The sequence below is a fragment of the Glycine soja genome, chromosome 20 (genome assembly GCF_004193775.1).
Source record: "Glycine soja cultivar W05 chromosome 20, ASM419377v2, whole genome shotgun sequence".
Taxonomy (NCBI): domain Eukaryota; kingdom Viridiplantae; phylum Streptophyta; class Magnoliopsida; order Fabales; family Fabaceae; genus Glycine; species Glycine soja.
This window is the reverse complement of record NC_041021.1, coordinates 33,013,076-33,037,774: the sequence shown is the minus strand read 5'-3', so window position 1 is coordinate 33,037,774 and position 24,699 is coordinate 33,013,076. Positions and strand designations below refer to the sequence as shown.

General features: G+C 32.9%; 1 pseudogene; it reads right to left on the bottom strand.

The window, feature by feature from the left end:
• Nucleotides 1-117: 117 nt before the first annotated feature.
• Nucleotides 118-22,882, bottom strand: LOC114402002 (annotated as a pseudogene).
• Between the last annotated feature and the right edge of the window lie 1,817 nt (nt 22,883-24,699).

The window sequence follows — 24,699 nt, the reverse complement described above, 5'->3', positions numbered from 1 at the left end:
GACTTTTTAATCATAAAAAAGTCTTTTAAAATCCTTTTGAAATCTTAATCTAATCATCAAATGGTACACCAATATCACCAATGACTCCGGTGCCCAACAATCCCAAACTCTTGCAAGTTACAGCGATGAAGGCTTGTACAAAGGCATATGGTCATCGTGAATAGCGGCACCAACAACCACCTTGTTGTGGGATTCAAATGTAATGACGGTGAATGCACAGAAAAAGAAAATGAAAAGATAAGTTAAAATTGCAATCTGAAAATCGAAAGCACAACAGGTAGCGTACAAGGTTGGTGTTGTCGGCATGGACGACAAGTAAGAGCGACGCGACATTAGAGGTGAATTTTTGGATATCTGTGCTGTATTTGTGTTTAACTGTGTGTGTTTCCTTTGTTTTGTTGTTAGTGAAGAAATGGGAAAGAGGGGATGATCCTTCAGTCTTTTATGATTTTGAAATGATTCACTTAAGTCCTTTTTGTCACTTCTCTTACAGTCAACGTTAAAATAAATTCAATCTTCCTTCACAATTAGGTGAGTTTCATTTCCTCTTTTTGTTTCAGGGAATACATGTTTGCTGATGTGGAGAATTTGACGCATTGCGCTAAATATCTCAACCAATTGGGCATCATGTTCGGATTCTCAAATTCGTTCGATCTCTTCGCAAATGACTCCGTGAGAACAGGACTAATCTCTATGTTTGCGTATGTTATGTGAATGGTGTTGGTTTGGAAAATGTTGTAGGTGAAGAGTAAAGCATGAACAATGGCATTTTTTTCCTTTCCAAAAAGCCTGAATACAAGCGTTGTAATTTTTCTCAATTTTTTGAACCAAAAGCAAAGATTGTGGTTGGGTTTTCCTTGTAATATCTACGCTTTTAAAAGCTCTCAACGAATTTTAAGAATTGTTACTTCAGTTGTGTGTGAATTAAATTGAAAAAAAGTTAAGGTTCATAAGAGGATCTTCAACATTTTTTGTGTTTCTCTAGTTTCCTTTTTTCTTGTTTTTGTATTTGGATTTTGTTTAAATGCAAATACCTAGATGTTTTAGGTTGTGGGTGCTTGTAACATCGTTTTGGGTTGTGGATGTTTTGTTCTAGATTTTGGGTGGTTAGAATCTAGAACATTTTTTTATAGGAAGAAAGTTAACTTATTTCATGAATAATTTGGTGATAAATTCAAGTAAGAATTTGTTCAAAGATTTGGACACAAGCATAAGATATTGATGCCCTAGCTAAGGTGTGAGCAACAATATTGGTTGGTTTCCTAATGAAAGCTCTACATCTAGATATCAAAACACGAAAATCATAATTTTCTTTAGAGTTTGATTTTAAAACATCCACCACATTCTTGCAATCTAGTTCAAAATGAATATTTGCAAGACCAAGTTATTGGCCCATTGTATATCATGCAAAGGCCAAGTGCCTTCGCCTCCCTTGGCAAAAGAGAACCACCAAAAGTCATAGATTTTGCTGGGATGAAGCTTCCATTCTCCCCTCTAATACATATGGCCACTCCATGTTTATTTGACTCATTGAAAAGGGTTGCTTTTGTGTTGATTTTGTAGAAGCCATGCAGTGGTTTCTTCCACATTTGAGGATCCTGAAGGTGTCAACATTGCAGTTGTATATTATTAATGGCAGTGCGTGCATTGGTCCACTCTTTGTGCAGTTAAGAGTTGTGAATGTATGAATACATGGTTTTGATTATGTCAAAGAATAATCAAACAAGGTTGCTTTCAAGATTACTTCAACAAATATTCAAAGGTTAAACATTGTTTCAAGATTAATACAAGGTTGCTTCAACAAACAAACATTACTTCAAGATTAATTCAAGATCAAGCTTTTGCCTCAAAACAAGTGTTTCCATGAGATCAAGACTCTGGTAATCGATTACCAGTGTAATCAATTACCAGAAGACAATTTTAAAAAACAACTTTTAAAAAGGGTTTTGAATTTGAATTTTGAATCATGTAATCGATTACCAAATGTTTGTAATCGATTACCAGCAATGACACTTCAGAAAACACTTTGAAAAGTCATAATCCTTTAAAATATAACTGTGTAATCGATTACCAGAAACCTGTAATCGATTATTTCAGAAATTTTTTTTTGAAAGGACACATCTCTTCAAATCATTTTGAAAAGGCACGAAGGACAGTTTGAAAAGGCACAAAGGGCCTATATATATGTGTGTTCGACTTCGAAAAGTAAGAGAGAGATATTCTAAGAGAACTTCATTGTCAAATGTTCTCTCAACAACTCTTGGGAAAACACTTGCAAATCTATTGAGAATTCATCCAAGAACTTCAAATTGTATTATCATCTCTAAAAGAGAGAAATTCCTCTAAGTTCTTCAACTTGTATCATTCTTATCTAAAAGAGAGAGAAACATTCTTTTGTACTTCAAAGCAAACTATTGTTAATCAAGAGACAACGAGTCTTTTGATTTGTAAAGTTTCCTGAACACAAGGGAAGAGTATCCCTGGGTGGTTCAAAAGATGTAAAGGGATTTACAAAGTTAGTAAAAATCTCAAGTGGGTTACTTGAGGACTGGACATAGGCACGGGAAGTGGGCGAACCAGTATAAATCAAGTTTGCATTCCTCTCTTCCCTTATCTCATTTATGTTATTGCAATTAATTTTGTCTTCAATGTTTAAAGAACATTATTAAATTGATTGCTTCTTCTTTTTCTTTTGCATTCTGAGCCTATCATTTAGAAGGGGGTTAAAAGTTTGTTAGTGAAAAATTTTGAAACTTAATTCACCCCCCCTCTTAAGTTATTGATGTCATTTGTCTAACAGGAGTGCTAAGTGAATGATGTTGGATCAAGTGGCCTCGAAATAATTAAGAAGGGGGGGTTGAATTAATTATTAATGAACCTTTACTTATTAAAAATATATCATTCTTAATGTTACTAAATTCAATTAGGCTTTTACTATAATGTTAAGAAAGTAAAGAACAGAAATAGAAACTTAACCAAAAGTAAAAGCGATAATTAAAATGCACAGCGGAAATTAAAGAGTGTAGGGAAGAAGAAGACAAACACAAGAATTTATACTGGTTTGGCAACAACCCGTGCCTACATCCAGTCCCCAAGCGACCTGCGGTCCTTGAGATTTCTTTTCAACCTTGTAAAAGTCTTTACAAGCAAAGATCCATAAGGGATGTACCCTCCCTTGTTCTCTTTGAACAACCAAGTGGATGTACCCTCCACTTGAACTGATCCACAAGAGATGTACCCTCTCTTGTTCTCAGTTACAACAACCCAAGTAGATGTATCCTCTACTTGTACTACAAAGGATGTACCCTCCAATGTGTTAAGACAAAGTTCTCAGGCGGTTAGTCCTTTGAAACTTTGTGAAGGGGAAACAAAAGATATCTCAGGCGGTTAGTCCTTTAAAATCTTTTGTTTAAGGGAAAGGGAAGGATCAAAAGAATTCTGAGACTGTGTCATTTTGAATTCTTTGAAAAGGGAGAAGGGAGACACAAAAGAATTTAGGCGGTTAGTCCTTTTTTATTTTGGAAAAGGGAGAAGAGAGACACAAAAAGAATTTAGGCGGTTAGTCCTTCGTTCTTTTGGAAAAGAGAGAAGAGACACACAAAAAGAATTCAGGTGGTTAGTCATTGTCGAATTCTTTTTGGCAAAGGGAGAAGAGAATGAAAAGATATAGCACACTTTTGTTTGCTGTGAAAGAACAAGGTTTGGAAACCAGAAAACTTAAAAAGGGAGAAGAGAGACACAAAAAGAATTCAGGCGGTTAGTCCTTGTCAAATTCTTTTTGGCAAAGGGAGAAGAAAGACACAAAAGAATTCTGGCAGTTAGTCCTTCGTTCTTTTGGAAAAGGGAGAAGAGACACACAAAAAGAATTCAGGTGGTTAGTCATTATCGAATTCTTTTTGGCAAAGGGAGAAGAGAATATAAAGATATAGCACACTTTTGTTTGTTGTGAAAGAACAAGGTTTGGAAACCAGAAAACTTAGAAAGCTTTTGGCAAAGGAAGATGAAGAAGAATAAGTAGCAAAGGTTTCTCAAAAGTTGTTCTAAAGAATTGTTAAAAAGTTATTGAAATGCAAGTCAAGGTCTTGCTTTTATAGACTCTTTATGTCTGGTCAAGAAAACCATTGGAAGAGTTATAACATTGAGAAAAACCTAAAAACCATTGGAAGAGTTACATCTCTTGATTTTTATTCACAACTTGTCACAGGTAATCGATTACCAAAATCATGTAATCGATTACACAAAGCATTTTATGAAAAGATGTGACTCTTCACAATTGAATTTGAATTTCAACGTTCAGATACACGGGTAATCGATTACCAATATATTGTAATCGATTTCACCATTTAAAAAACAATTGGAACGTTGAAAATTCAATTAAAAGCTTTTGAAATCAAACTTTGCCACTGGTAATCGATTACAGGAAACTGGTAATCGATTACCAAAGAGTAAAAACTCTGGTAACTTAGAAAATTTTGAGAAAAACTCTTTTGAAAAACAAAACTGTGCTATGTTTGTTTTTTTGAAAAATCTTTTCAATACTTCCCTTATTTATTTTGTTTCATGTGGAGGAGTAGAGAGGGGTAGAATCCTCACCATCTTTGAGTCTAATTTCCTGCCATTTTTGCCTCAATTCATCAATTTGGGAGTGGAACTCATTTCTGATTTGGTGTCCCTAAGCATTCAATTATGAGTGCAATTGTTAATTTTTGAGAGCACATCAATCTAAATAGACTTAGACCACCCATGTTGCACCACTTGATCCAGCTTAGGATTCAGAAGCCATGAACTTTCAAATCTAAATTACCTCTTGACCTTTCTATTTTTCTTAGCATTAATCTTAAGGAGAATGGGTGAATGGTCTCACTTACATGAGATAATGTTGAAGAAACAAAAATTTGGCAAAGAATAAAACCAATCAGTTGTGGCCATGGCTTTGTCTAGCTTCTCCTCAATGGCATCTGGCTTTCCTCTGCTCTTGATCCATGTGAATGGATATCCTTCCATAGGAAGATCATGTAAATTGTAACCAATAGTAGCTTCTCTAAATCTCTGAATGAGCCAATTTGGGTGTTCACAGTTCCCTTTCTTTTTCATCCTGGGTGGTTAGAACATATGATAGCATTTTTTTTAATTTTTAAATATTTTAACCACCACTATGTGTGAATTGTGTTTTGTGTCATTTTGTGATGGTTTTTATCTGCTACTATCTATATATTATTATTGACGTTAGCTTTGCATTGACGAAAGGATTATTTTAAATCATTAAAAAAAATAAAAGACTAAAATGATTTTTTTTAAAAGATAAAAAATAAAATAAATAAATAAGATAAATAATCAAATAGATAATTCCACTTATTTTATTACTATCAATTTAACCTCCTTTTTCTCTTGTTATGTTACTATTGGCTAACTTGTTTTTCTTTCCCAACCTTACCTTTTGTTGCCAATCGTAGGTTCCTTTTATTCACTTATGCTTGTGCGTTTGTCAAGAATGACATGATAATTGATTAGGTCACATTTTAACCGGTAAAAAAATAAAAATTATTAAAATATAAAAATAATAATTAATTTGAAAATAATTTTATAAGTTTTTCTTGAACTATAGATTTATCTTGACAAATCCTGGAACTTAAAACCTAAACTTTTACCTAAAAAAAATCTAGCTTCGAGAATAAAACTTTGTTCTAGATTTCGAGATTATTATACCATCAGGTCATTTCATCCACAATTATATTTAATGTGTTGCCACACGTGAGACAAGAAAACTTAAATCCACTTGGACTAAAAGAATGAAACTTCACAAACTTCATCTGTTGATGCATCAAGCATAATTAAAAAAAAAATTAATCATGACCTACTGTATATACTAAGCAGTGACCAGAAAAAGCCTATAATCGATCATCGAGAGAAACAAAATGTTTGATGTTATCATCTAGATAGTATTTATATTTAGTTGACATACAAATGAATCCCTTGTAGCTGCGTTTGAGCTCCCGAAAATAGATTCTTTCTTATCATTTCCTTGGGATTAAATACCTTTTATATTTGTAGGTAATGCACGGCCTTATTTTTCCCTCTTGGTTAACATAATTAATTAAATATTATTTTATAGAATTAAAAAGAAGTTAAAATTAATATAAATTTAGACTGTTCTTCTAAAAAAATACAAAAATTGCATGTGTTAAATATAATTTTATAAATTTTAAAACACAAAAATATATTTTTTTTAAAAGGTAACCACTATGATATAAAAAAGTATATTCAGATGTTACCATACTACACCCATATTTCATTTTATATCTATTATTCAAATCTATAATTCATATTATGAAATATAATTAATGTTGTCATTTATTCAAATATATATATATATATATATATATATATATATATATATATATTATTGAAAAAAATGCTGATATTTAATACATAAGCTAGGAAGAAATTTCAATTTTAATTATAAAAATAACATCAAAAGCGCTTATAAATTTTTAACTTGTTTTATATGTGATTATTTCTCTTATTTATTGCACTAAAAAGAAAATTCTCTTATTATTACTCTAAAAGAGTCATACATAAAAGTTAGAAAGGATAAGTTCTAAAATTTATTACTAAAAGAATCATATATTTTTTTTTATCATAAAAATATAGTATTATTATAGTTAGCAATGGTACCATAATCAAGAAACTTACATCCAAATAGCCTAACAGCAAGCATCTACGGTTATATAATATTTATAGCTGGACAGACAAAAATATATGCTAACCATATATAGCTGGTAGTGTTGTGTATAACCCTATACCCAAAACATTCAACACTTCAAAGAAAATACAACTCAACCCTGCAGATACATAATGTATAAAGTGTAATTTAGTGGAAAAAAAAAATACTCAAACACTACAGGAACAAAAGTCTTCTATGATACTGGTTTAACAACCGATGTCGTAAGTAAAGCGGTGATATTTTTGTAAATAATTGAAACTTTTTAAAGACAGTTTTCTCAAAACCAACTTTGAAAATACTTTATGACATCGATTTTTAAAAACTGTCTTTGGAAACATGTGTTTTCCCACCTCTCACACTGATGTGACATGTTTTAATTGAGTCATTTTGTCTTATCGGGATTCATACCAACACACCAATAAACAAAATCACAATACCCATGTTTTCTCTCTACCTATTTGAACTCTCGTGATTCGTCGAGGCTTGGCAATGAAACCGAGACGAGCATGGCCAGACCCACATAGAGGTGGAGGCTGTCATGGGGGGCCTCACCGCCACCCGTCTCCTTAAGTATATGACCCCTCACTCAGCGCACACGCGACACTGTCATCACTCACCTCATCGAAACCCTATCCTCCCCCTCCATCCTCTCCAAGTGCTACGACACAATGTCTCTGATGAGGCCTCCTCCATTCTTCATATGTTGGAAGAATTAGTTCATGATTCTAGTTATTTGTGACCGAGGCCTTTGTTGGCTATGATTACTTGTGATTGCATTCCAAGTTTTAAATTATGGTCGCAGTCATGGTTGCAATTTTGTCACAATCTTTAATATTCTGAGAAATTGTGACCATATGTAGTTGATGTGGCTACAATTTCGATTGCCATGTGGTCTTGGAGAACCTAAATGTCTTGACAATGTGGCCACAATCACAATTGCAGACTTCTTTTATAAACCTTGGTTACATTGTAAAACACTTTGAATAATTGGATGAGAATGTTTTGTCTAAAACCATGTGTAGCATACTAACATGAGTAATTGGATGATTCAATTTCCTTGATTAAGAACTTATGACTACTTGTTTTTGTGCATACAAATAAAAGGCATATAAGATTGTAGTAGTTATACTTTGTTGACTGGTACATAGTTGGCTACCTCCCTTTAGGTTTTCCCTTTGCTTCCCTCATGTTTTGCCATTGCTGATTGTAGGACTTGTTCAGTTCTTGTCTAAATGAATGACGTTTGTCTAAATTTTTTGTAACATTAGTATGATTATAAAATGTTGAGAGTTTAATATTCATGAACTATTACATTCTTTAAATAATAATTAAAAGGAAAAAAAGTTACAAAACTGGAATCTGCCATGGTGCTGAATTACGAGTGCACACACATTATATATCCTCTTATTTACTTAGATGTACTCTTTCTCTTGCACGGGCTTTTTAACCATTTGACACAATTTGAGGCACTTGCTTTGACTTTGCCATAACCACCCTTAGAACCTGAATTCTTTTTCTTGTCAGTTTCCTTTTGAGAGATTGTGTCATCATCTTTCCTAGTTTATTTTAATTTTAAATACTACTATACTATAGCTTATTATATAATAGTGGATGGATATTTTGATTACCAATGTGAGTTGCTTTCCCTATTAAGGCTTTGTTCAGCCATTGTATGGTATGGTATGGTTGTGAGCCACTGTCTTAGAAGGCCAAGGGTATTCAGAGCATATAATTTTATAAATCTGAGATTCAGAGCAGCAATTTATAGGTTTTTACTGAGTTCCTTTACCATTTGTAGCTTTTGAATCCTGAATGTAAATCCTCAAAGCGACTGAAAGGTAAATTTAATTAGGTGTTTCAATTTGAATATTTTTGTGCTCAAGCTAGCAGAACGGTTAAATTAATTAAACTAAAATTGATTCCCTTGGATATACCTATACTGTTTTTGATGTCTGTAAGTTTCAAAACTACCTACTATATTTGATTCTCAATTTTCTTCTTCTAATAATGAACCTCTCTTTTCTTTATTGGGTTAATTGAACATCTAGTTTTAGATTACTGTAAAAAAAAACTTGAATGGTTTTAATTACATTATACTCCTTGAAAAGAAGACAATATTTTGATTTTTTTTCCACTAAATTTTCGTTAAGTTAAGTTGTATAAGTTCTTTCCTCATTCATATTGCACATTTGTAACTTTACTTTGCAAGATTGAAGTGAAACACAGTGAATTTGTGGCAGTGTGCTGCCAAAAGATGATGATCTTGTAATATATTGCATTTGTGAGAGAAGTGAAGTTGGAATGCTTGATATGGGAAAAATACAGTGGAAAAGCATTCACAAGCATTATAATACTTATCTATTTTGGAAATCTTTCCAAGTTACAATGATTCCTACTAATCATAACTCGTAAGATCATTTCTTGCATGAGCACATGATAGGCAAAGTTCTGAATTAGGAAGTTACAATTTTGTATTAGGAAGTTATAGCACAATTATTTTATATAGAATTAAAATTAGGCAGTTATATGTTATGATGTAACATTTGTGAATTAAAATGGAAATATGAGACATTTTTTCAAATCAAACTCTCCCTTGTGTATCTATATTCTATTTAAGATCTTGTGTGCTGAAAAAAAGCTTTTGCAAAATAGAAGTCTTTGTTTTGAACTTCTTGAGTTTTGGGTGTTTGATGATTTATTCATTGGAAGAAAATGTTTAGCTGATTTCATAAAGGCAATGTAATTGTATGAGTAAACCCTCAAATTAGTCCCTAAGATTGTATCCACCAATCATTATAGTCCCTTTTTAAAATTTACTCCCAAATTTTGTAAAAAGGCATCCTCCTTGGTCTTTAGTCCTTTTCTATCTCATTTTTTTTTTTTTACTGACATTAAGGACTACAATGAATGACTACAAAGTCAAGGACTAAATAAAAATCTTTAAAAGTCAGGGACAGATGTGGTTCCATGTGGAGCTTGTAGGCCTTGGATCTTCTTCATCAATGGAGTCATTTGCTTCTTGAAGATCAATGGCAGCGGAATGGAGAAGAAAGAAAGATGATTGGAGACGCCACTTCAAGGAGAAGATGAGTCAAGAACAAGCTCACCACCAAAAGAAGCCATGGATAAAAGCTTGAAGAGAAGATGAAAGGAGGGAGAAGGAGCACGAAATTTTGTGCCTCAAATGAGGTTTGAACTTTGAAGTGTAATTATCAAATGATTAAAGTTAAAAAAAATGCACACGCATGACCTCGATTTATAGCCTAAGTGTCACACAAAATTAGAGGAAAATTTAAATTTCTATTCAAATTTCACTTGAATTTGAAATTAAATTTGTGGAGCCAAAATTTCACTAATTATGATTAGTGAATTTTATCTATGGTTCAGCCCACTAATCCTAGATCAAGTCCAAGATTCTCCACTAAGTGTGATTAGGTGTCATGATGCATGTAAAGCATGAAGGACATGCACAAAGTGTAACTATATGATGTGACAATGGGGTGTAGCAAGCAAATGCTCACCTCCTCCTCTAAAATTTAATTGGATTGAGCTTCTCCCAATTCAATTAAATTTCCCAACACACACATCAAATATTCACTTAATGCATGTGAAATTACAAAACTACCCCTAATACAAAAACTATTCTAGGTGCCCTAAAATACAAGGACTGAAAAATCCTACATTTCTAGGGTACCCTACCTACATTATGGATCCCTAAATACAAGGCCCAAAAATAATGAAGTCCTAATGTAATATGTATAAAGATAAGTGGACTCAACCTTGGACCATGGGCTAAAAAATCTACCCCGAGGTTCACGAGAACCCTAGGGTCTTCTTCTGTAGCTCTAGCCCAATCCTCTTAGAGCCTCTTGCTCATGGCTCTGGTGACTAGTCCCTTCCTAGGGAGGATTGCATCAGGGACTTAAGTGACCGAGTCCAAAAACTAATTTAGGGGTTTACCCATAATTGTACAGATGCATATCAAAGACCGGTTTTCTTCCTTGCATAAATCAATTCCCAATGATAATGTACACTTCAGAAACACCATTTTTCTTGGCTTATACTTATTGTATTATAATATAATATTCTTGATCACACAGGGTGACTTCTTAGTACATTTTATGGATATTGCACGAGATGAACTGGCTAAAAAGTATGATGAAGTTTTAGTAGAGAAGCTGGAAGTATAGTAATGAAATATCCTTCAATTTACCCTAAATATTTTTTTCTCCTAGTAAATTTAATTTGTCAATTTCACATTTATTTTTGAAAGGGACCTATATTCTAATTATATGGTTTTCCTTTTCTATTTTCTTGTTTTCCTCTCTGTTGTTTACTTTCTTATAGACCTTGCATTGTGTACTATAGCAGCTGTAGCAAATCCTTGTCATGAAGGCTTAACCTGTGTTGTGGTAAGTAACTAATTCAGCTTGTATTCACACATGATGTGAACATTTCACACATGATGTGAACATTTCACCTTCAGGAAAAATCTTCAATGCTTAAAAGGTTGGACACATTTAATGATCTTGAATGGGCTTGGACTTGAAGAGAGCAGACAATTTTATTTTATCAAATCTTATCTTATTCAGATTTTATTTTGTCTAGATTTTATTTCGTCCACATTTTATTTCATCCAATCTTATCTTATCTTGTCCAGATTTTATTTTATTTATGGGCTTGGACTTAAAACAAATTTGTAAGCTTTGGGGCTGAGGACCTATATAATAGCACCAGGGTTTTAGTTTAGGGAGTTTTTGGGAGAGGAGAATAATTATAGGGTTTTGGAATTCCAGTTTTTATTACTGTTCATGCACATTGTTCACGTAGAATAAAATTTGTTTTCTGCAATTTCGTTTCTGCTTCAATCTACAATTTCGTTTTCTGCTGATTAATGGAAGGCTAAGTCTCCAGCGTTGTTTTCTCTTGAGAATCAAGCACAACTCTCTTTGAGGTTTTGTTATTACTGTTGAATACTGATAAGTTTTTCCTCTTCACCAATTACTTTGTATTTTTTGCTATTAATCCATGCATGCTTAGTGCTTGATTAATTGCCTCTGTGCTTAATTTACGTTCATGCTTAATGATCAGTTTCATTCATGATTAATTGGTGTATGTGTTGCTTAATCACATAATGACAGCCTTATGTTAATTTTCGCTTAGTAATTTAATTTAGGGTTGGAATAAGTGGTTGAACTGGTTAGGGATAAATCCTCGTAACCTAGGATAAGAGACTTGCTTGTGAATCAAGGGGAAACAACATGTTTTAATTCTGTTATTTTCTAATTAAAATTTGCTTGCTGTTTAAATTACAAAACAAACAACCCTTCCCCCTCCCCCAATTCATTACTGTTTTATCACTATCTATTATGAACATTGGTTGACCATTGCTCGTTGGGAGACGACCTAGGATCACTTCCTAGATACTGCATTTTCAATGTTTAGTTGATTTGGGTACGACCTCGATCACTCTATTTTTGGTTCTGGTTTTAGGTGCACTGGCCACTGTCTATAGTGTTATCACCATATAATGGTTTGCTCTCTATCACTGTGTGTTGTCTCCATTATTCTCAATTTATTATATTTCAATTAGCACTAAAATATTCTATTATCTTACTTTGGTGACTAAAACAAATTTTATTTCATAAATCTCTCCTGTAGGTCAGGTGGTCTTAGATACACCATTGCACATCAAATGTCCACAAAATTATCAAATTTTATGCATTAATCAACTTGTTGTTTCTGCAAGTTCAAGTGCTTAATTGACTTAGTGCTAGACATGTGAGGTTATTATTGTTTAGTAGCTCTAGCATGTGTGATCTTGTTTGATAACAAAGCTCCAAAAATATAATTTTTCCGTGTGAATGCTATAATTCTCTCTTCTCAGTCTTTGAATAAAGTTAGAAGACTGAAAGGCTCGTTAGTGGTAGTGGTTTCATTTCTTTCTACTTTTAAGTGCATGTAATTTTTTACTTTATAAGTTGTATCTAGATTGCTTTGTTTCTCTGATAATACTATGTTCTAGAGCACATAATTGATCAAAAGGACACATTAAACATTAAGTTCCTTTCATTGATAATTAGTCTTGCAGGATATGCTTATACATTTTTCCCTACTACTTAGTTTATTATTAATATACTATTATTCTTTTTGTCTGATGAGTTTTTCTTGCTCCACCAGGTCAGGATTTGGGTACTGGTTTCACCCCACCATAGTTGTCACCCTCCACAATTGGACCAATAGTTCTAAAGGGTGTAAACTATGCCTCTGGTGGAGGTGGAATCTTTGTGACCATCATGATATCAAAACTCAAAGTTCATCTCACTGTAATATTTCTCAGCTTTATAATGTCCTTTGTTTTGTTCCTAAATATTTCTCCTACAAATTTTGGTGTTATGGTTACTAACTTACTATTATATTAACATTCCACCACATGCAGAGGTTATTCAATTTGGGAGGTAGAAAATTTGTTGTGGCAAATGTGGGGCCTACTGGGTGTATACCAAGCCAGAAGGACATCAATAAAGCAGTTAAGTACTTAACCAAGTTAGTATATTTTTCAAATGCAGCCAAATGACTAATAACTTGAAAGATGAAAAGGAATCATATTATAGTTTTAGAAAAAAAAAACTACACATAAGTCTCAAATTTTGAGTATACATGTATGAATGGAAAAGTAAAACAACAACAACAACAACAACAACAACGCCTTATCCCACTAGGTGGGGTCGGCTACATGGATCAACTTCCGCCATAATGTTCTATCAAGTACCATACTTCTATCCAAATCATGAAGTTCGAGATCCTTTTTGATAACCTCTCTTATAGTCTTTTTGGGTCTTCCTCTGCCTCGAATTGTTTGTCTTCTCTCCATCTGGTCTACTCTCCTCACTACAGAGTCTACCGGTCTTCTCTCTACATGCCCAAACCACCTAAGTCTATTTTCCACCATCTTCTCTACAATAGGCGCTACTCCAACCCTCTCTCTAATAGCTTCGTTTCTAATTTTATCCTGTCGAGTCTTACCACACATCCACCGCAACATCCTCATCTCCGCTACACCTACTTTATTCTCATGTTGGCTCTTGACCGCCCAACATTCTGTTCCGTACAAAATCGCCGGTCTTACCGCAGTCCGATAAAACTTTCCCTTTAGCTCATGAATGGAAAAGTAAAAAAACAGACAAAAATAAATAAATGAAGAGAGAGAAATTAATAAATTTAACAAATGATGTGGTGTGAAATAAATATAAAAATAGAAGAAAAGGATAAAAATGAGAGAGAAAAATATCACATGACTGAGTTTTTCATATGGATGATGCAGGTTCTTATTATCAATTCCTATAATTCTCTTAGTGTTACCAACCTGAACATGATTAATAGTCCAAAATCTCACAACACGTAAATGGTTGTGAGGGTGCCACATTTTCTCATATTAATATTAGTGCTCTTGGCGATAGTCTTAACACTGATGGATTTGACATTTCTACTTCCAAAAATATCATGATCGAAGATTCTACTATAGCAACTAGAAAAATAAACAAAGTCTACATCTAATCAAAATATATACAATATCGAATTTTCAAATTAGTGTCTTATTATTATTATTATTATTGTTATTATATGTGCAATTCGCAGGAAGCTTTCTCTCCCTGAACCTGTTGATAAGATCATAAATCCTTTTATTGGTTGTTATGAGATCTAAATAACTTATAATACTAATCTCAGGAGGGAGAACATATCCTTTTTTGGTAGTTTGATTTTTCTCCTTCAAATTTTTTCTTAGTGAATTTCAAATGCTATTTAATATTGAAATTTTTTTCTTGGTTGTTCATACTATCTTTTTTTATATATTGTCTAGTTTGAGAAACTAGACCTGGACAATGTTGGCTACCTTGTATAAAAATGCCTTGCTCGTGGTTTAAGGCTCAATTATGTTAAAATTTAACTGATTAGGAGGTATAGTATTTTTCCTTTTTTGTTGCATTTCTTGTATTATACTATGATTGAAATTCCTATGAAATTAAGATTGAAGAAATAATATTTATTGTTTTAGGTTGATTGATTATTATGGTTGATATATAGATGTTTTAGAGCTTTCAAGGAAGGAGTTTGCTACCAAGATCATGTTTTGCATGTAACTTTATTTTGCATGTAGATTCATATTCTATAAAAGTCTTAGAATAAATTATTTCCCTTCTTATTGAGACAAAATTTCATATATTCTATTAGTATATTTTCTTTTGTTCTAACTTAATCAAAGATCAATTGTGGATGCACCCTTATTTTCTCATGTTATAGGAGTATAATCTTTTTCTTTTTAACAATTGTTATATATTTTGAATGACAAAAACTAGACTTGTTTAGTTGTGAGTACAACTCTCAAACTTGGGAGGGCGAATGATACTGGAATTCATTTGGCATGCAAGAATGATGAAATAATTCATGTATTGAAAATAACAGTCATAAAAGGATAGAAATATTGTAATTAATACAAACATATATAATATAGAAAACTAATGTTTAATTAGTTGGCTATATATGTAAATTATTCAACTCTAATATTTACTGTTTTATCTTGTGTTTCTTTTCCCTAATGCGTTCTTTATTTTCATCTTATACATAGGAAATATATTCTATAAAACTTTCTGGAGATCCTAAGCTTTGGGAAGGAAAGCCTGAAAACCAAAACCATGCCATAGTTTTCACTCATGGTGAAGCTGTTCAAACTATTGGCATGAATCAGTTGAAGATATGTCTCATATGGTCATTTGTTCTTTTTCTTTCCCATTTGTAATACCTTTTTTTGGTTATTACAAGGTGCTATACATTGTGCTACAATGGACAAATTAAAAAGATTTAAGGAAAAGGAAGGTCCTTTCAGTTCTATGCTTTGTCGAGTTGAAAATATGTTATATAAATGTTTTAGCTACAAGGCTTCTCTTTTTATATGAGTTTTCATATTGCATTGTGCATATTGAAATAACTCGGCTTCCACCATAGATTTTTAGACAATTTTTAATTTTTAGATGCAATTATAGTCAATTTTTAGACAATTTTTTTTTATAAAAACACATTCTAAGATAGTTCTCTGAAAAACCGTCTTAAAATCCCTAACTATTTTAAAAAAAAAACATTCTAAGACGGTTTTTTGAAAAATTGTAAATAGTCTTAGAAAGCCTACATTCTAATACGGTTTTTGGAAAAATATCTTAGAATCCTAAGTTTTTTTTTTTAAATTTTGTTTTTGAAGAAAAAAACATTTTAAGATGATTCTTTGAAAATCATCTTAGAAGGATACTATTCTAAGACGGTTTTTAGTTAGGAACCATATTAGAATGATACATTTTTCTAAGACGTTTTTTATAGAACCGTCATGACAAGTCTTGACTTTTCATGATATTGGATTCAAAGACAACTTAAAATCATCTTTGAATGTGTATTATAACCTTCATTAAATAGTATTTTCTAGTAGTGAAATCACAACTAGAAAAGTGTCTTTCCACGTCGGTTAAATTCGACTTTCTAAGTCGGTTTTGACCCTTCCATGAAGTGCGCGTCGTAGAATGTTGAAGACTCTACGACGATGATTCTGCAACCGTCTTAGAAAATGGAACATTCTAAGACGGTTATGTCCCAAAAACTGTCATAGAATGTTGGACATTATAAGATGGGAGAACTTGCTTGAAAAGCTTCTATGATGACAGGATTTTTGAGTTTAAATTAGGGCCTTCATTGGTGACGGTTCTGCAACCGTCTTAGAAAGTGTAACATTCAAAGACGGTGATGCCCCAAAAACTATCCTACAATGTTGGACATTATAAGATGGGAGAACTTACTTGAGAAGCTTCTATAATGGCAGGATCTTTGAGCTTCAATGAGGTATTTCAATGGTGATTTTTCACCATGGAGATACAATGGAAGATAAAGGAGAAGTGGTGAGGGGAGACACCATCTACTAGGGAATAAGCCATGGAAGGAAGAGTTTCACCACCATGAGAGTGTCTTGGATAAGAAGCTTAGAGAGGAAATTTCAATGGAGGAAAAGAATGAGAGAAAGGGGGAGCATGAAATTGAAGGAGAAAAGGAGGGAGAGAAGTTGAACTTTGAAGTGTTTCTCACAAGTTTCTCACTCATCAAAGTTGTGACAAGTGTTGCACATGTTTCTATTTATAGCCTAGGTCACTAACTTTGTGAATATCATTTTCATTTCATGTGAATCTAGGAGGAATATTCTAAGGATATGCCAAAGGCATCTTAGCATATTTTAAGAATATGCAAAAGACATCTTAGAATATTCCAAAAATATGTCAAAGGCATCTTAGCATATTCTTTTTAGATGCCATAAGAATGAAAGGTGTGACTCAAGCACATGGGAAAAGAATATGCCACAAGAATATGCCAAAGGAATATTCCAAGAATATTTCAAAGGAATATTTTAAGAATATGCCAAAGGGGAGAAAAATACACACACCTATCCAATAGCTAAGTTGACACCCATGTCAAAATACACGAAAATACAAAAAAAAAAAATCCCTACTACAAAGACTACTCAAAATGCCTTGAAATATAAGGCTAAAACCCTATACTACTAGGGTATTCTTTGTGAATGTATGAATACATGATTTTGATGATGCCAAAGAATAATCAAACAAGGTTGCTTTCAAGATTACTTCAACAAACATTCAAAGGTTAAGCATTGCTTCAAGATTAATACATGGTTGCTTCAACAAACAAGCATTGTTTCAAGATTAATTCAAGATCAAGCTTTTGACTCAAAACAAAGTGTTTCCAAGAGATCAAGGCTCTGGTAATCGATTACCAGGCAGTGTAATCGATTACCGGAAGACAATTTTGAAAAATCAGCTCTTAGAAGGGTTTTGAAATTTGAATTTAAAAGCTGTAACAAATTACCATTGATGTGTAATCGATTACCAGCACCGAAACTCTTGAAATTCAATTTGAAAAGTCATGACCCTTCAAAATATAACTGTGTAATCGATTACCAGAAACCTATAATCGATTACCAATGAAGAATTTCATAAAAAACTTTTTGAAAAGACACATATCTTCAAACCATTTTGAAAAGACACAAAGGGCCTATATATATGTGTGTCTGACTTTGAAAAGAAAAAGAGAGATATTTTAAGAGAACTTAATTGTGAAATGCTCTCTCAACAACTCTTGGGTAAACACTTGCAAATTTATTGAGAATTCATCTAAGAACTTCAAATTGTATTATCATCTCTAAAAGAGAGAAATTCTTCTATGAACTTCAATTTGTATCATCCACTTTAAAGGAGAGAAATATTTCTGTTCATATCAGAAAGTCAGTTGTAATCAAGAGACTAGTTGTCTTTTGGATTGTGAGAATTGTAATCAAGGGACAAGTTGTCTCTTGGAGAATCTTTGAACACAAGGGTGAGGGATCCCAAGGTGTGTTCAAAGTTTGTAAAGGATTTACAGATATAGTTGAAAATCTCAAGCGGGTTGCTTGAGGACTGGACGTAGGCACGAGAAGTGGCCGAACCAGAATAAATCGAGTTTGCAATTCTCTCTTCCCTTATTTTATTTATTTTATTGCAATCAATTTTGTCTTGCACATTTAAAGAACATTATTAAATTGATTGTTGCTTCTTCTTCTGCATTCTGAGCCTATCATTTAAATGGGGGTTAAAATTTGTTAGTGGAAAATTTTTAAGACTTAATTCATCCCCCACTTAAGTTATTGAGGCCACTTGTCCAACACCCTTAACTTGTAGGATAGGGTACCCTTAATTTGTAGGGTACCCTACAAATCTAAAAGAAAAAAAAACTTATTATAATATTTATAGAGAAAAGTGGACCCAACATTGGCCCATGGGCTTAGAAATCTACCCTGAGGTTTATGAGAACCTTAGGGTCTTCTTCAACAGCTCTAGTCTAATCCTCTTGGAGCCTCTTGGTCATGGCTCTGGTGACTGGTTCTTTCCTAGGAAGAATTGCATAAGGTTTGAAGACAAAACCATCTTAGAAGGTGGAACATTCTAAGACAGTTATGCCCCTAAAACTGTTCTAGAATGTTGGACATTCTAAGACAGGTTTAGAGACACAACCTGTCTTACAATGTGATGGTTTTGCGACATAACCATCATAGAATGATTTTTTTTCATTCCCAGGTATTTTACAATAATTCAGATCATTGAATCATGAAAATTGAAATACTTTTAAGGCTGAATCTTTTACAAATAATGCATGTTTCCATGAAATGTAACATCAAATCTCAAAAAACAGCTAAAACAATTCATTAATGAAAAATATAACTTGTGAAATAGCTGTTACATGTGTTTTTCATAAAAAATACAGAAAAGCAAGGTAAGTTTTGTCCAATATGACACAAATTACCAGAATATGATAGCTACACAACATTACTACTGACCTAAAAATAAAAAAAATCCTTGTGATTTTACGCCCAACATGTGGTAAAACCGTCTTAAGGGTCAACAAGCACCTCATTCTGCTATGCAATTTTCATTATTGACAGATGAAAAGACTATACAAGTTGTACATAATACAAAACTCAAGTAGCATGTTAAACAATTTATAGCGTACATAAATGGAAACAATTTTGAAAGGTACAATAGGCTGAAATTTTGTCAAAAAGAATCATGGCCATTATGTTCCTATATTTTAGGCATGTATTACAAATCAAATACTTGTCTCCATCATTGCCTAACTTTTTGTATTTGCCTAGCTTTGGTGCTGAGAAGCACTTTTTAAGTATGACAATCAAACAACAAAGGTCATGGCCATGTAAGTTATGATCCCCTCAAGAAACTCATCTATGTTATCATCATCATCATCAATTTTATGATCACTGGTTGAAGTCAAAGCCCTTTTCCTTGTAAATACAGGTAAAGAAATTTTAATCCTGTGACAGTATTAAATTTAAGGACAAGATTTCTGAAGCATCTAAAAAAATATCAAAACAATAGGGCATGAACTATTAAGAAGCAAGTGAAGCAGAGAGTGTGTTGGTGTCATCATGCAACATAAACAAATGATCATAAACTGAAAATATAGAGATTGTCATTGATTCTGTAAAATTGGCCATTATGTTAGAAAGGTATAGGAAATTCAAACCTTTCTGCATTCTCTCTTTTCTTTCTTGGAAGTCATGTGGATCATCATCACTCTATTAGCGATTCCTAAAAATGGAATGATTCAATGTCTATATGTTCTAGTCAATAAGTGGAAAAAAATAAGAGTGGGGCAACATTGTTCTCACCTTTTTCGCCTATCCTGTTCTTGTTGTCTATTTTGTAACTGCTCCTTATCTTTTGCCTATCCTATTCATTTTATCTCCTATAGTCTCACTTAATCCTTGTAGTTTCTTAAACTTTTATTGGATTCAAAATTTTGGACAAATAATAAACCAATCAATACCTCAGGTTGGAACCTTGGCATGTCTACACGAACCATAGCTTCTGCTTGGGCTATTCTCTGTCTGAATGTCTGAGCCATCTCCTCTGCCTATAACAAAAAAGTTAAGAATTATGTGAGTAAATTCTGCTTCAAAAATTCCAATGCTAATAGAAATGGGTTCAATTAGATTTAAAACATGGAAGTGATGTAACATGACTAAAAGGAAAGTCTTTGAATTTGGACTTAATATATATATATATATATATATATATATATATATATATATATATATATATATATATATATATATATGATCATATCATGAGTCAATGCAGGATATCTAAAACCCCCTTCACGCTAAGGATTCATTCATATCAAATGTGAAGTTTATAAGACTGAACATCAATGAGTGGTCTGACACCCAAAAAAAAGTTTCATTGCAATACATGATATTATGTATCACAGATACCAATAAAAAAATGTGATACATACATTTCACATAAAACAATATAGCATGTCATCAACTTCTAAGAATATAACCAGAGTATTAACTCAAGATTAATTATCTTCTTTAGCAGTGATATGGATATGGACTACCCATGCCAAGAAACTTTGGTCACATAGTCATGAGATTTCCAACTATAATGCATACAAATGTCAATGTTAAAGCATCCTTACTGATTTGAAAGTTTGTGAAATGATTTTAGAGATACAAATATTCACACAATGAAAGAGTGTACAACATAAGTATCCTAGTCCCAGACTGCACACACAAATTTGAAACCAAAGTCTAAATAGCTTGAAATACAAGCACCACGTACCCGGCCATGCAAAAAATACATATGCTGGATAGTAGTATTTGCCTACACTTGGCGAGTGAGTGGAGGGGGAATAACTATTTTCACACACATGATAGAATGATATTATGTGAGGATTAAAACTGCTAAGCTTATCTCATTTGTAAAGTTCACTGGATAAATCCTCTTCAAACAGTGAGAAATGTTGAAGTAACCCTCCCCTGTTCAAGGTACTTTTCTGTTTTGTAGTGAGAAATGTTGTAAGAGTGCATTCCATATTCAAACATCAATAACAAAGTTCCACCATCAAAGAGATGCTTGTTACTTGATGTTCATTGCTATAGGGATCATTATCCGTAAATGAACTCCTTTTTGTAGTACAAGTACACGATCAATGCTATATATCAATGAAAATGCATCACAATCTATGTCCAAGACTCTAAATGTCAACACCAAGATTTTAACCAATGGCCATATATATAACATGATACTTAACAAACCAATCTGAAAATATTACATGTTTAGGTGCAACCAAGAATATGACCCTCTTAAACCAAAAAAAGAATGAGTCCACACCATGCTCTAAATTCTGCACCATTTTTTACACCATTGCTTTTGTAACTTAAGAAAAAGTTTGACGAACACAAAGAATTGTTTAACCACACTAACCTATCTTATGAGTAGTTTCCAGGCTAGTGTTTGGTGCATTTAGTTGTGATATCACTTGAATACCAACGACATTTGCAAACATTGTGGCAGATTCTCTGTGCTTCTTAGTAAGACCAACATACAACATCTCATCCAGTCTCTCTGCAAGATGTACAAGCACTGAAGCATATGCTATAACAATATTGAAGAAAGGAATGGTATGGGAAGCAAACAAGTATATGATGCAACTATCACAACTTCAAAAGCCTATTTAATACCTTTGCAACTTGTAGCACATATTTACCAAGAGTCTTATATTTCTATACACAATTGCACACTTCATGTGCTTCTGCTATCTAAGAATTGTTTGTCAAACCTGCAACTTGATAATTGAGCAGTAAACCAAACTTTATTTCCCTTAATATAGACATCATTATCAAGTATCAAGTGCATACATGATTTGAGCTTTTTAATTGCATTTGGGGGTTTAAATTTGCAAGATATGCAACTAAAATTAAGCACTGCACATCCCATCTTGTTAGCCAAGTTCTATTTAAGTCAAAGCTATGGTATTGGTGTTTGCTAAGGCATAAGGTGAGAGTGGCTCATACAACACTAAAATGGGTAAACAGTGTTGTGGCTTTAAAATTATATGCATCCATTTTTTCTTTTGCTTAAATTATTAGTGGCATTAGAGAAGAAACAATTCTAGGGAAACATACTATAGTTGAATGATGATATTAGAAAACAATAACATATTGAGAGTAGTTCCAGAAAATGAACCATCAGAATCTCAACACTGTTAAAGAAACAGCTGCTGAAGTACCTAGAATGTGGCTCCATTATGTACAACATCCACAACCACAGGATCATTGATGTATTCTTGTAATGGCATTGCAAAATATTCCATGTCATAAGAATCATTGCTTTCAACGATAGTCAGTCCCCTACTGTACCTAGCTTTTGTTTGTCAATTAAGGTCTCCATCATTCATACATAAATCATATGGAAGTACAAAAGAACATGTAAAAGTAATGGACAATTAGTATGACCTAGCACTTGAAAACATACATTAGCCAACATAAAGACATCATGAAGCAAATAATTTTCTTTCTCTTTTGGCAGTCTTACATGCATTTAGAAGCATGGAATGGAAATAAATTTTGCAAAAAAGGTCAATGTAAAACAATAAATAAAATAAGCATACCCTACCAAATAGGTGTTCCTTTATCCATGGAACCAGATACTTCCAAGGCCAAATATCCAGTGTGTTTACTCCTTTAGTCTTAGAGGTTAGGCGTAAAGCCATCTTTGTTGCAGATATCTAGTTTGGATGCAGCAAAAATATAGCTACAACCTCTATTGTCTATTCATAAGTACTAAAAACACAGTCAACTGCATCCCTAAGTATGGTAACAATAGAAGTTCTCTCCCTTGGAAGTTTGGATGTTATATTATAAATAAATCAATAATGTTAACATCAACTTTACCTTATTGCAGAGTGGTAACAGGAGTAACTGAATCCAACAACACAGTTTCATAGTATGATGAAAGGAAACCCACCTTACCCTTGACTATAACATCTTGTGCTTGAAGTTGTCAACAACGTTCCCATGCCATGGTCAAACTAAAGATACCTTAAACTGAAGACCAAGGTATCATCTATTGACTAAATTATGAGGCAAAAAACATGTCCCTTTTAAAAAATGAAAGATATCTAAACATGTGTATTTCTAACTAACTTACATGGCTTTCTTAGCAAGGCTTGTGACTATGTTATTCTGGTTCTTCTCAGAGACCTCCTGTTGAAGTCGGTCTTGTGACCCTTGCATGCAAAATTCTAGTTATTGTCTCCAACAATTTGAAGGTTTATTGTTGTGCCTGCAAGAAAAACAAATTTCAGCATAAACAATTTTAAGGTTTCTTTTAGCTTTTAACTATCCTATGCTTAGGAACTGATCAAGTAGGTTGTCTCCAACAAACACTATCTCTTGCCCAATCTATCTTCGATAACATTGCTGCCAATTATGTTTCAAACAAAAAGCATATAAAATATAAATCACCTGGCAATTTAAAGTCCACAAATGCAGCAATTACAAATGACAATCTCAATACATGAATCAAATTACCACTGAAATAAATGTCAATTATTAACTGAAGTTGTTTATAAAGTTGACAATAAACCTTTTAATCAAGGAAACCATTTCTTCCTATATCATCTAAATCATATTTAACATCCCATGTTTTTAAAAATTAAAAAATATGCTACCCATTTCTTGCGAAGTGTTGTGATGGCCTCCACGTCTAACGCTTTTCCATCAGAAAACCACTACAAAATTGACAAGCCATGACATTATTAGTAATGACCGCAAACATTAATCAACAAATATTAACCAAACTAACAATTAAAATTTGTGTAAGTAAATATACCCTGTTCCATTCATCCTTCAAATCGTCAGTAACTATGCACCACATCCAATGCATCACATAATATCCACACTCATAGCCTCCAGTTTGAACATGACTCTAAATTCAACATACAAAATATATTTAACATTCAAACCATAGAAAGTTACAAGTGTCTTCATTGCAAACACATATTGATTAAATAATTACTAACCTTTAGTTCAATCCACCAAAGTGCAGCTTGATCAAACACACCTTCGAAAGTACTACTTATTGTCTTCATTGCACTTGTTACAAAAATAACAATAACATATATAACATCAAAATCCTTTTCATATATTGTACAACAGTTATACACTAAATCAATTATAAATTTTAGCAAAACCTATTAATTGTAGCTTTTATGTTAATATCAGGCTTCTTCTGTAAAGAACAAAAACAACAACAATGTTATCCATTGGACATAGAACAACGAGTTGCCAATGTGCCCTAAAGTCGAAAATTATAATTAGGTACTTCATAATGCAAATATTTTTAGAATCTACTACAAAAATTTAACTTACTGATTCAAGTAAGCTCCTAAGTACAATTATCATTGTGACTCCGTGACCCATGTTTCAATGTAATGTTGACATTGTTGACGTCCATCCTTAACATTGTGTATAGACTGAGGCTCAAGGAAACTATACACTGAACCATGACCTTTGCTTGTACCCCAGT